General features: G+C 42.9%; 2 pseudogenes; both read left to right on the top strand.

The window, feature by feature from the left end:
• Positions 1–745: 745 nt before the first annotated feature.
• Positions 746–1,388, top strand: LOC148038261 (chaperone protein dnaJ 10 pseudogene; annotated as a pseudogene).
• A 6,188-nt stretch (positions 1,389–7,576) lies between these two features.
• On the top strand, positions 7,577–8,225 carry LOC148038260 (chaperone protein dnaJ 10 pseudogene; annotated as a pseudogene).
• The last annotated feature ends 202 nt before the right edge of the window (positions 8,226–8,427 follow it).

The raw sequence follows: 8,427 nt of genomic DNA, 5'->3' as shown, positions 1-8,427 counted from the left end.
TGAAGTAGGGATTTCGAAAGAAGGGGTGTTTCAAAATATTTTGTGGATAAGACCCATTAAAGCCATGGGAGGGGCTTAATGGCCTTGTAATGACTTGCACAAATGAGGAATGAAAAGGTGTGGAATCCCTTACGAGGCTTTTGAGTGGAAAAGGAAGGTGTCAACGACCCTCAACATTCCACTTTCTTTTACGTGTGGGAAAAGAAACAAGGTGCCGTGTCATATTGCTATGCATTCGACGTGTGAAAACCACCCAAAAGTTGTGTGTGTGATTTGATACTTTGTACATACTTAGTTGTTATGTTTGCTCTTTCATTCTATGCGGAAAATATAGTGAAGAGGGTTTGGAGCAAGAGGAATTAATCAACAATGCTCTAGTTGACATGTATGCTAAATGTGATGTAGACGAACATGGAGTTTTTGATAGATTGGTAACTTGAGATGCAATCTCATGGGCTACACTTATTTTGAGATATGCTGATTATGGGCTTTGTGAGGAAGTACTAAATTATTTCCAAGAGATGCAAATTGAAGTACATTGGTGGATATGTATGCCAAATGTGGGAGCTTGCTTGATGTTCAGTACACCTCAGAATGGTTCAATATAGCTGGTAGGAGCATCAAGACAGGCTTGATTGCGAGTGTCATTGTATCACAGTGGACTTGGGCAACTACTATTTTGCAAAGCTCTAATGTTGTATGGGAGTATGGTGTCAGTGGCCCTTTCTGGTCTGCAAGTGGGGATATGGTGAAGGAGACCGAGTTCTATGATATCCTAGGTGTAAGCCCTGATGCGAGCCCTGCTGCTATCAAGAATGCTTACTACGACAAGGCAAGGAGGGTGCATCCGGACAAAAATCCAAATGATCCTCAAGCTGCTTCGAATTTTCAGTTCTTAGGAGAGGTATATCAAGTATTGAGTGATCCTCAACAAAGAGAAACTTATGACAGATATGGAAAATCTTCTCTTTCCAAGGAAATCATGTTGGACCCTATAGCTGTGTTGGAATGCTGTTTGGCAGCGAACTCTTTGAGGAGTACATTGGTCAGCTGGCAATGGCAACTATGGCATCTCTAGATTTAGGAACAGACGATCCAGTCAGAGCTCGAGAGAAGATGAAGGAGGTACAAAAAGAGAGGGAAATGAAACTTGTGGAAATTTTGGAAAAGAAGTTAGAATTGTTCGTCAATAATAGAAAAGCATTTATAGAATGGGCAAAAGAAGAGGCTCATCGTCTTTCAGAAGTAGCTTTTGGAGAGCCTATGCTGCACACAATAGGTTACATCGACAAGCGGCAAAAGAGCTTGGGAAAAATATATTTCTCATGGGTGTTCTTTTTTTCTTTTCGCTGAATGGTGCGCAGGAAATCTCGGAATGGGAAGGATAATTAGCTGATTCAAGAGCTAATTATGAAGAGGAGGGAGATCGATTGTGGAGGAAGGCGGACGACGCTGGAAAAAGACGATTGGGGGAAGAAAAAGCAGGATCGACTGTGGAGGAAGGCTGATGACGCTAGAAAAACACAGAGGGGGAAGGTTGTTGTTTGTTTTTTTGGATAGGAAAAGTTTTTTTTAGGGGGATGGACAGAGACCTTCGTATTGAAGGAAGGCGACACGCATTCCACAGACTGAGGAGAGCGCGTTCCAAGGCAATCCTTGTACCCATAGAAGCTGCCAGGCGTGCTCCAAGCGTCATCAGGGAGTTTTTGCTATGGCCTTGTCTTCGGGAGGAACCAACCTAGTGCAACAAAGAAGGGAACGATGAAGTTGAAGATGAAGCCAACAAAGGAGTTCAATGAAGCTGCTAAAGCGATGACAATGGAGCAGAAGACGAAGAAGGAGAGGGAATTAGCGGCTGTAGAAGACGAAAAGACAACGAGCCGAAATCAGAGAAGTGAGCGAGATGACGGATTGAAGACGAAGTGCAGAGAATAGCGAAATCCCTTCTTCTTGATTATGAGTTGGAGTTCCCTCTGAGGTAGTGTGAGCTTGTAAGTTGTCTACCCACCGTCTCTGTGCATGTTCTTCCTCCGATGCCGAATGCACCGTTGCCTGGAACATGATAATGGAGACCACCTTGGGTGGCTGTATCGGAGCCTTCTTCCAGGCCTGCTAACAAAGGAAAAAGAGGCTTGACTACTACAACAAGACCTGCTCCTCCAGCTCGCTGACGAAGATTGGGCCTTGCTTGCTACCATCTTACCAAATGCAGAAGCAGAAGAGACGGCCGATGGGTGGCTCAGCTACGGTGGTCAACGCGCCATCGTGCCAGCATGACTACACGGATAGATTATCAAATCAGAGAACTGGCTATTGCTCCTCGGCCTGGATCTGTAAGCCTCGTGGACATGTTATATAGCTACATCAGCATCTACATCTACTCACAAATCTTCTTCTTTAATTTGTGTTGATTGACTGCACGAGGATGTTTATGACATGATATGACTGCTGGGGAAAGAATCGCACGGATGTGTGCATTTGTGTAAGGGAACGTTGTAGGTGGCCACAGGATCTGAAGGAGGAGATTACAGCAATCCATCACCTGTACTAGACCACTTGGTCAAAGATGTTAAATGCTACGTTGCATGCAAGTCTCTACCCAGTACACAGAGTTTATTCCGACCATGGCAAAGCATTGGAAGGAGAGCGCGAAGAAGGAGACCAAGGGAATAGACATTCAAAAGAGCTCCAGGATACTGGTAGTATTACAAAGATCTGCATTTACTGGAGCCACAGGGTGTTAGATTGCCAGAGAGCTTCGATCATCATCAATAGCTTTTCAACAACCGTATGTATGTCCTCTACAAACTGGTTGAAGAGCTCTTGGTGAATAAATACAGTTTCCACACAAGATGGTCCACAGTTCGAGATATTAGTAAAGAGACTTTATTACAGTTCATACCTCTTGTTTGTAAACTCACTGATGGCAATTTCCTTCACATCATTGACATCAGAATCCAAGAAGATCACAATAGTGTTGTATATTTGAATTCTGAATTTCTGCACATATTATTTGAGGTCAAGGATCTACAAATGCAGCAGAATTAAATTAAGAGGCCTAAAATCAGTGGACTGAACAGATTTGAAGTCATCTTGTATTTTGCAAACTTTATGGCAGAAATATAAATACTATTTGACATCATTTTCTCATTTTTCTTATTCGCCTGATTGATCTTCCATCCTGAAATTAGTCAAGGTCCTCTCTGGTTGCGACTTTGCTTTCGAAAATCCCTTCGACATCTTTGGTGAACCCGACGTGAAAGCGTCGCAGAAATTTCAGGATGGGAGATACTTCAGCCTCTTCTACAATTCCAGCTGTGTCTACTTCAGCTCCATCAATGACTATTGCGTCAAGTACTTCAACAGAGGATCTAAAGCAGATTTTGCAGAATATGTCCATGTATATGCAACTCCAAAATCAGCAGACACAATTGTATATGCAGCAGCAGCAACAATTGCATCAACAGCAGTTGTCTCAGCAAAGGCAACTCTATTCGGAGCAGGAGAATGCAAACAACGCGACTAAGGCTATTCAAGCAGTTGAGAATGAGAAGAAGCTATTTGACGGCCGAAATGTTTCAGCATATTTGAAGACATATGAGATCAAGATGGGGTTTTTTGGAGTTCCAGCTGGACTTAAGTATTTCCTTCGTCTTGTCACACCCGCTTTGAGGGCGAAAGTGACTGATCTTTTTATTCAAAATACACATTGGCAAGATTTTAAGAAGGCCTTGAAAGAAGAATATTTCCTTGAGGACTTTGGTATGGCTACTCGGCGGTCATTCCGAGAGTGGGTCTATATGCCAAACAAAGGTCTAGCTGCTTCAGAGTTGATTCGAGAATTTGAGGAGAGGTATAGTCAGCTTGATGCCATTGAACAAAGAGCATTGGATGTTGAAAAAGTTGAGCTTTTCTTGCAAGCTACAGATCCTGCTCTTCAAGAAGAATTGGGTGAGCTTCTTGAGGATCGCACGAAGCCTATGGGTCTTAAAACGGATTGGCAGGATGCTCATGATGCAGTCTCGACTTTGACTAAGAGAAGGATATGGAAGACTCGCCTACAAAATGGTTCCATGACACCTAAACCATCATCTGCTCCTATGCCTGCTTCTATCCCTGTTATTTCTTCTCCTCCTCAACCAGTTTCTTGGCCTATGCTAGTGCCTATTGTTTCCACTCCACCTATTCCTCCTGTTCCACGAGCGATGCCTACACCTTCTGCTCCAAAACCATCCACTCCATCGGTGCCTACCTCTCTTGATGACATAATCAAAGGCATAACAGATTTGACACTGGAGTCAGTCAAAGCCGAGTTGGTGGGAAAGTTGAAAGAGCAGTTTGCTTCGACTGCGCCTACTACTTCTAGTGCTCCTACTGCTCCTAGGAGTGCTCCTAGTGCACCTAGGAGAGTCCGGAGATGTATTTGGTGCAATAGTACGGACCATCAGCATTGCAGGGATTGTGAATCTTTTCAGGATGCAAGGCGGAAGAATTTGGTATATTGGGGGCAAGATGGTAAGATTTGGTTGATTGAGACAGGAGCTCCACTTGCTACCAACTTTGGTAAAGGTGGAATGAAGAAGTTAGTGGATGATATGGCTGCGCGTACTTCTTATGTGACAGCTAGAGGTGATGCTTCTGCATATGGAGTCCAGATTGAGAAGGGATCAGAGACTCAGTCAGCACTATGGACTCATGCTATGGAGACTGCAAACAAGGGAAAAATTCAGCAAATTGTTTTGACTAGTGCAGGCTCTAGCATCAGATCAGAGACAGGTTGGGATTCGCCTGTTGACAGGTACTCTATTTATGCTTATTTGGCTAAGTCTCAGGGAGAAGATGTACTTGTTGAGGAGAAGCATAAGAGGGATGAAGAAAATCCAAGTGCAGCTAAGAAGACTAGAGGGGGTGAGTTTGTTACTCCACCTATTGCAGGACCGTCTTCAAGACCAGGGTCAGATCGACAGATGAAAGATGCTCAAAAGAGAGAAAAGAGGCAAGAGCCTAGAGAGAGAAAGCAGCCAGGGTTTAGATTGATGTCGGATATTGAGACATCTACGGATATGAAGAAAATATTTAATGATAAGATACTTGGCAGTGAGGTGACTTTCACTATTTCTAAGATTTTGGGCATCTCAAAAAGAGAGTTTCAGGATCAATTTCAGGAGGTCCTGAAGAGGAAAAGACATGCATTGTCTACCACTGATACACAGGGAGTTTTGATATGGTTGAAAATGCTTCTGTTTTTCCGCACATAGAGAAGAGGGTTCAGCCTATGCATTATGTTGAAATTGATGAGCCTGTCTTGATACCGCGTAGTCACTTTTCGCGGAGCCATTGGGCTAGGGCAACTACAAAGACGATGGTAAAGATTGGAGAGAAACAGGTGCCTTATGTTGCATTGGTGGATCATGGTTCAGAGATTAATCTCATAGTTCGTGGAGTTTATGAGAGTAACAGATGGCCTATGGATGTAGAGCATGGGTGGCGTATGAGAGCCACCAATAACACTGCAAGTAATTTGTATGCTGCCTGTCCTAGTGTCAGGGTTTCTATTGGTGATGTAGAGGAGGATTTTCATTTCCTTGTGCAGGATTCATGCTCTTATCCCATAATTCTTGGTTAGCCATTCATCACAGAGATGCGCATGGAAACAAAGGTCATGGATGATGGATCTGCTTATGCACGGATTCGTAGTAAAGATGGTATGAGAGCAGTTCAGTTTATGACTGTGTGTGTGAACCATGTTAGAAACAGGGATACTCTCAGAGATGCACCTTTGCCCACTGTGAGGGATTCGGGTTTTCGTTAGGTACCGCCGTTTCACGAGACGATGGTGGTACAGAGTAGAGGAGATTGGAGTTCTCGCCTCCTGGCAGTAGTGTTTTCTCCTCCGATTTTGTTGGGATTCCAGCAAACAGTTCGATGAGCTATCAAAAGACTTCTAGGTTGCCTAGAGCTGCCAGGCAGTATATATGCAGGAAGGAGAAAATTTTGAAAAATGCAGGAATTTTGGAGGATGATGAGCACATAGATGGGATGTATGACAGTGTGATTTGTGCAGATACGATAACAGAGATGGAAGATATGCTGAAAACTGATATGCAGAGTTGTCACAGTAATGTATTAGTGCACTCCCTGGACATGTTTCATGAAATTGCAGATTTTGTGTCACAGATTGAGTCAAAGGTTGAGGTAACTCGGCAAAGAGTGTTGAGTGCTGAAGAAATTCAACAAACAGAGTTTCTAGCTGATTATGATCAGCTTATAGAGACACAGAGGGCTGAAAATTTTCAGCCAACAGAGTTTACTGCTGAAATATTTCAGCATCCAGAGTTTAGGGCTGTTCCTATGTAGTCCATAGAGCAAAAGGCTGAGGATATTCAGCCACCAGAGTGCAGAATTGCTGATTTACAGCAAGATTTGAGTAATGCAGAGGATCATAATGAAGCCAGGGTTGACACGAAATACAAGATTGTGGATAAGAAGGTGGATTCTATAGGCAAGATTATGGAGTATTGTTCTATCACTTCAGAGATACAGAGATTCATTGGAGCTTGTGTGTTTTACATGATTTGGATACCTCATTTTGCACACATAGCAGATTGTTTGTATCAACTCCTTTGAAAGGGGCAGAAATTATTTTGGGATGAGAGCCACACTAGAACCATGCGGAAAATGAGGAAGTTATTGCAGATTTTTTGGAAGATGGTGAAAAGATGGTTTGGGCTGTATATAGTCAGACATGTCTTTGATAATGCAACATATGAGCTGACAGAATTGGATGGAACAGTGCTTAGAGTGCCTATTGCAGGAAAAAGAATCAAGATTTTCAAGAAAAGAGATGATGAGGATTATGCATTGGAAGAATTTGCAAGAGAAGAGCAACGAGAAGAAACTCCAATAGAAGAGACAGATGATATGACAGATAATCTTGTTGATATACCAGAAATGCATAATGAAGAGATTGATCTGTTTGTGGATCTTGATGATAATGATCATGGGTAGTTGGTCCATTTGGAGGATGCGCAGGATTAGAGGGGGTGGATGTCGTATTGCTGCGCATTCGAGGTGTGAAAACCACCCAAAAGTTGTGTGTGTGATTTGATACTTTGTACATACTTAGTCGTTATGTTTGCTCTTTCATTCTATGGGGAAAATATAGTGAAGAGGGTTTGGAGCAAGAGGAATTAATCAACAATGCTCTAGTTGACATGTATGCTAAATGTGATGTAGACGAACATGGAGTTTTTGATAGATTGGTAACTTGAGATGCAATCTCATGGGCTACACTTATTTTGAGATATGCTGATTATGGGCTTTGTGAGGAAGTACTAAATTATTTCCAAGAGATGCAAATTGAAGTACATTGGTGGATATGTATGCCAAATGTGGGAGCTTGCTTGATGTTCAGTACACCTCAGAATGGTTCAATATAGCTGGTAGGAGCATCAAGACAGGCTTGATTGCGAGTGTCATTGTATCACAGTGGACTTGGGCAACTACTATTTTGCAAAGCTCTAATGTTGTATGGGAGTATGGTGTCAGTGGCCCTTTCTGGTCTGCGAGTGGGGATATGGTGAAGGAGACCGAGTTCTATGATATCCTAGGTGTAAGCCCTGATGCGAGCCCTGCTGCTATCAAGAATGCTTACTACGACAAGGCAAGGAGGGTGCATCCGGACAAAAATCCAAATGATCCTCAAGCTGCTTCGAATTTTCAGTTCTTAGGAGAGGTATATCAAGTATTGAGTGATCCTCAACAAAGAGAAACTTATGACAGATATGGAAAATCTTCTCTTTCCAAGGAAATCATGTTGGACCCTATAGCTGTGTTGGAATGCTGTTTGGCAGCGAACTCTTTGAGGAGTACATTGGTCAGCTGGCAATGGCAACTATGGCATCTCTAGATTTAGGAACAGACGATCCAGTCAGAGCTCGAGAGAAGATGAAGGAGGTACAAAAAGAGAGGGAAATGAAACTTGTGGAAATTTTGGAAAAGAAGTTAGAATTGTTCGTCAATAATAGACAAGCATTTATAGAATGGGCAAAAGAAGAGGCTCATCGTCTTTCAGAAGTAGCTTTTGGAGAGCCTATGCTGCACACAATAGGTTACATCGACAAGCGGCAAAAGAGCTTGGGAAAAATATATTTCTCATGGGTGTTCTTTTTTTTTTCGCTGAATGGGGTGCAGGGAATCTCGGAATGGGAAGGATAATTAGCTGATTCAAGAGCTAATTATGACGAGGAGGGAGATTGATTGTGGAGGAAAGCGGACGACGCTGGAAAAAGACGATTGGGGGAAGAAAAAGCAAGATCGACTGTGGAGGAAGGCTGATGACGCTAGAAAAACACGGAGGGGGAAGGTTGTTGTTTTTTTTTTGGACAGGAAAAGTTTTTTTTAGGGGGATGGACAGAGACCTTCGTA

Source organism: Lygodium microphyllum, chromosome 3 (genome assembly GCF_053477565.2).
Source record: "Lygodium microphyllum isolate KBCC chromosome 3, Lygodium_microphyllum_v1.1.10, whole genome shotgun sequence".
NCBI classification, from domain to species: Eukaryota; Viridiplantae; Streptophyta; class Polypodiopsida; order Schizaeales; family Lygodiaceae; genus Lygodium; species Lygodium microphyllum.
The sequence above is the reverse complement of the archived record's forward strand: the minus strand, read 5'-3'. Positions and strand labels throughout refer to the sequence as shown.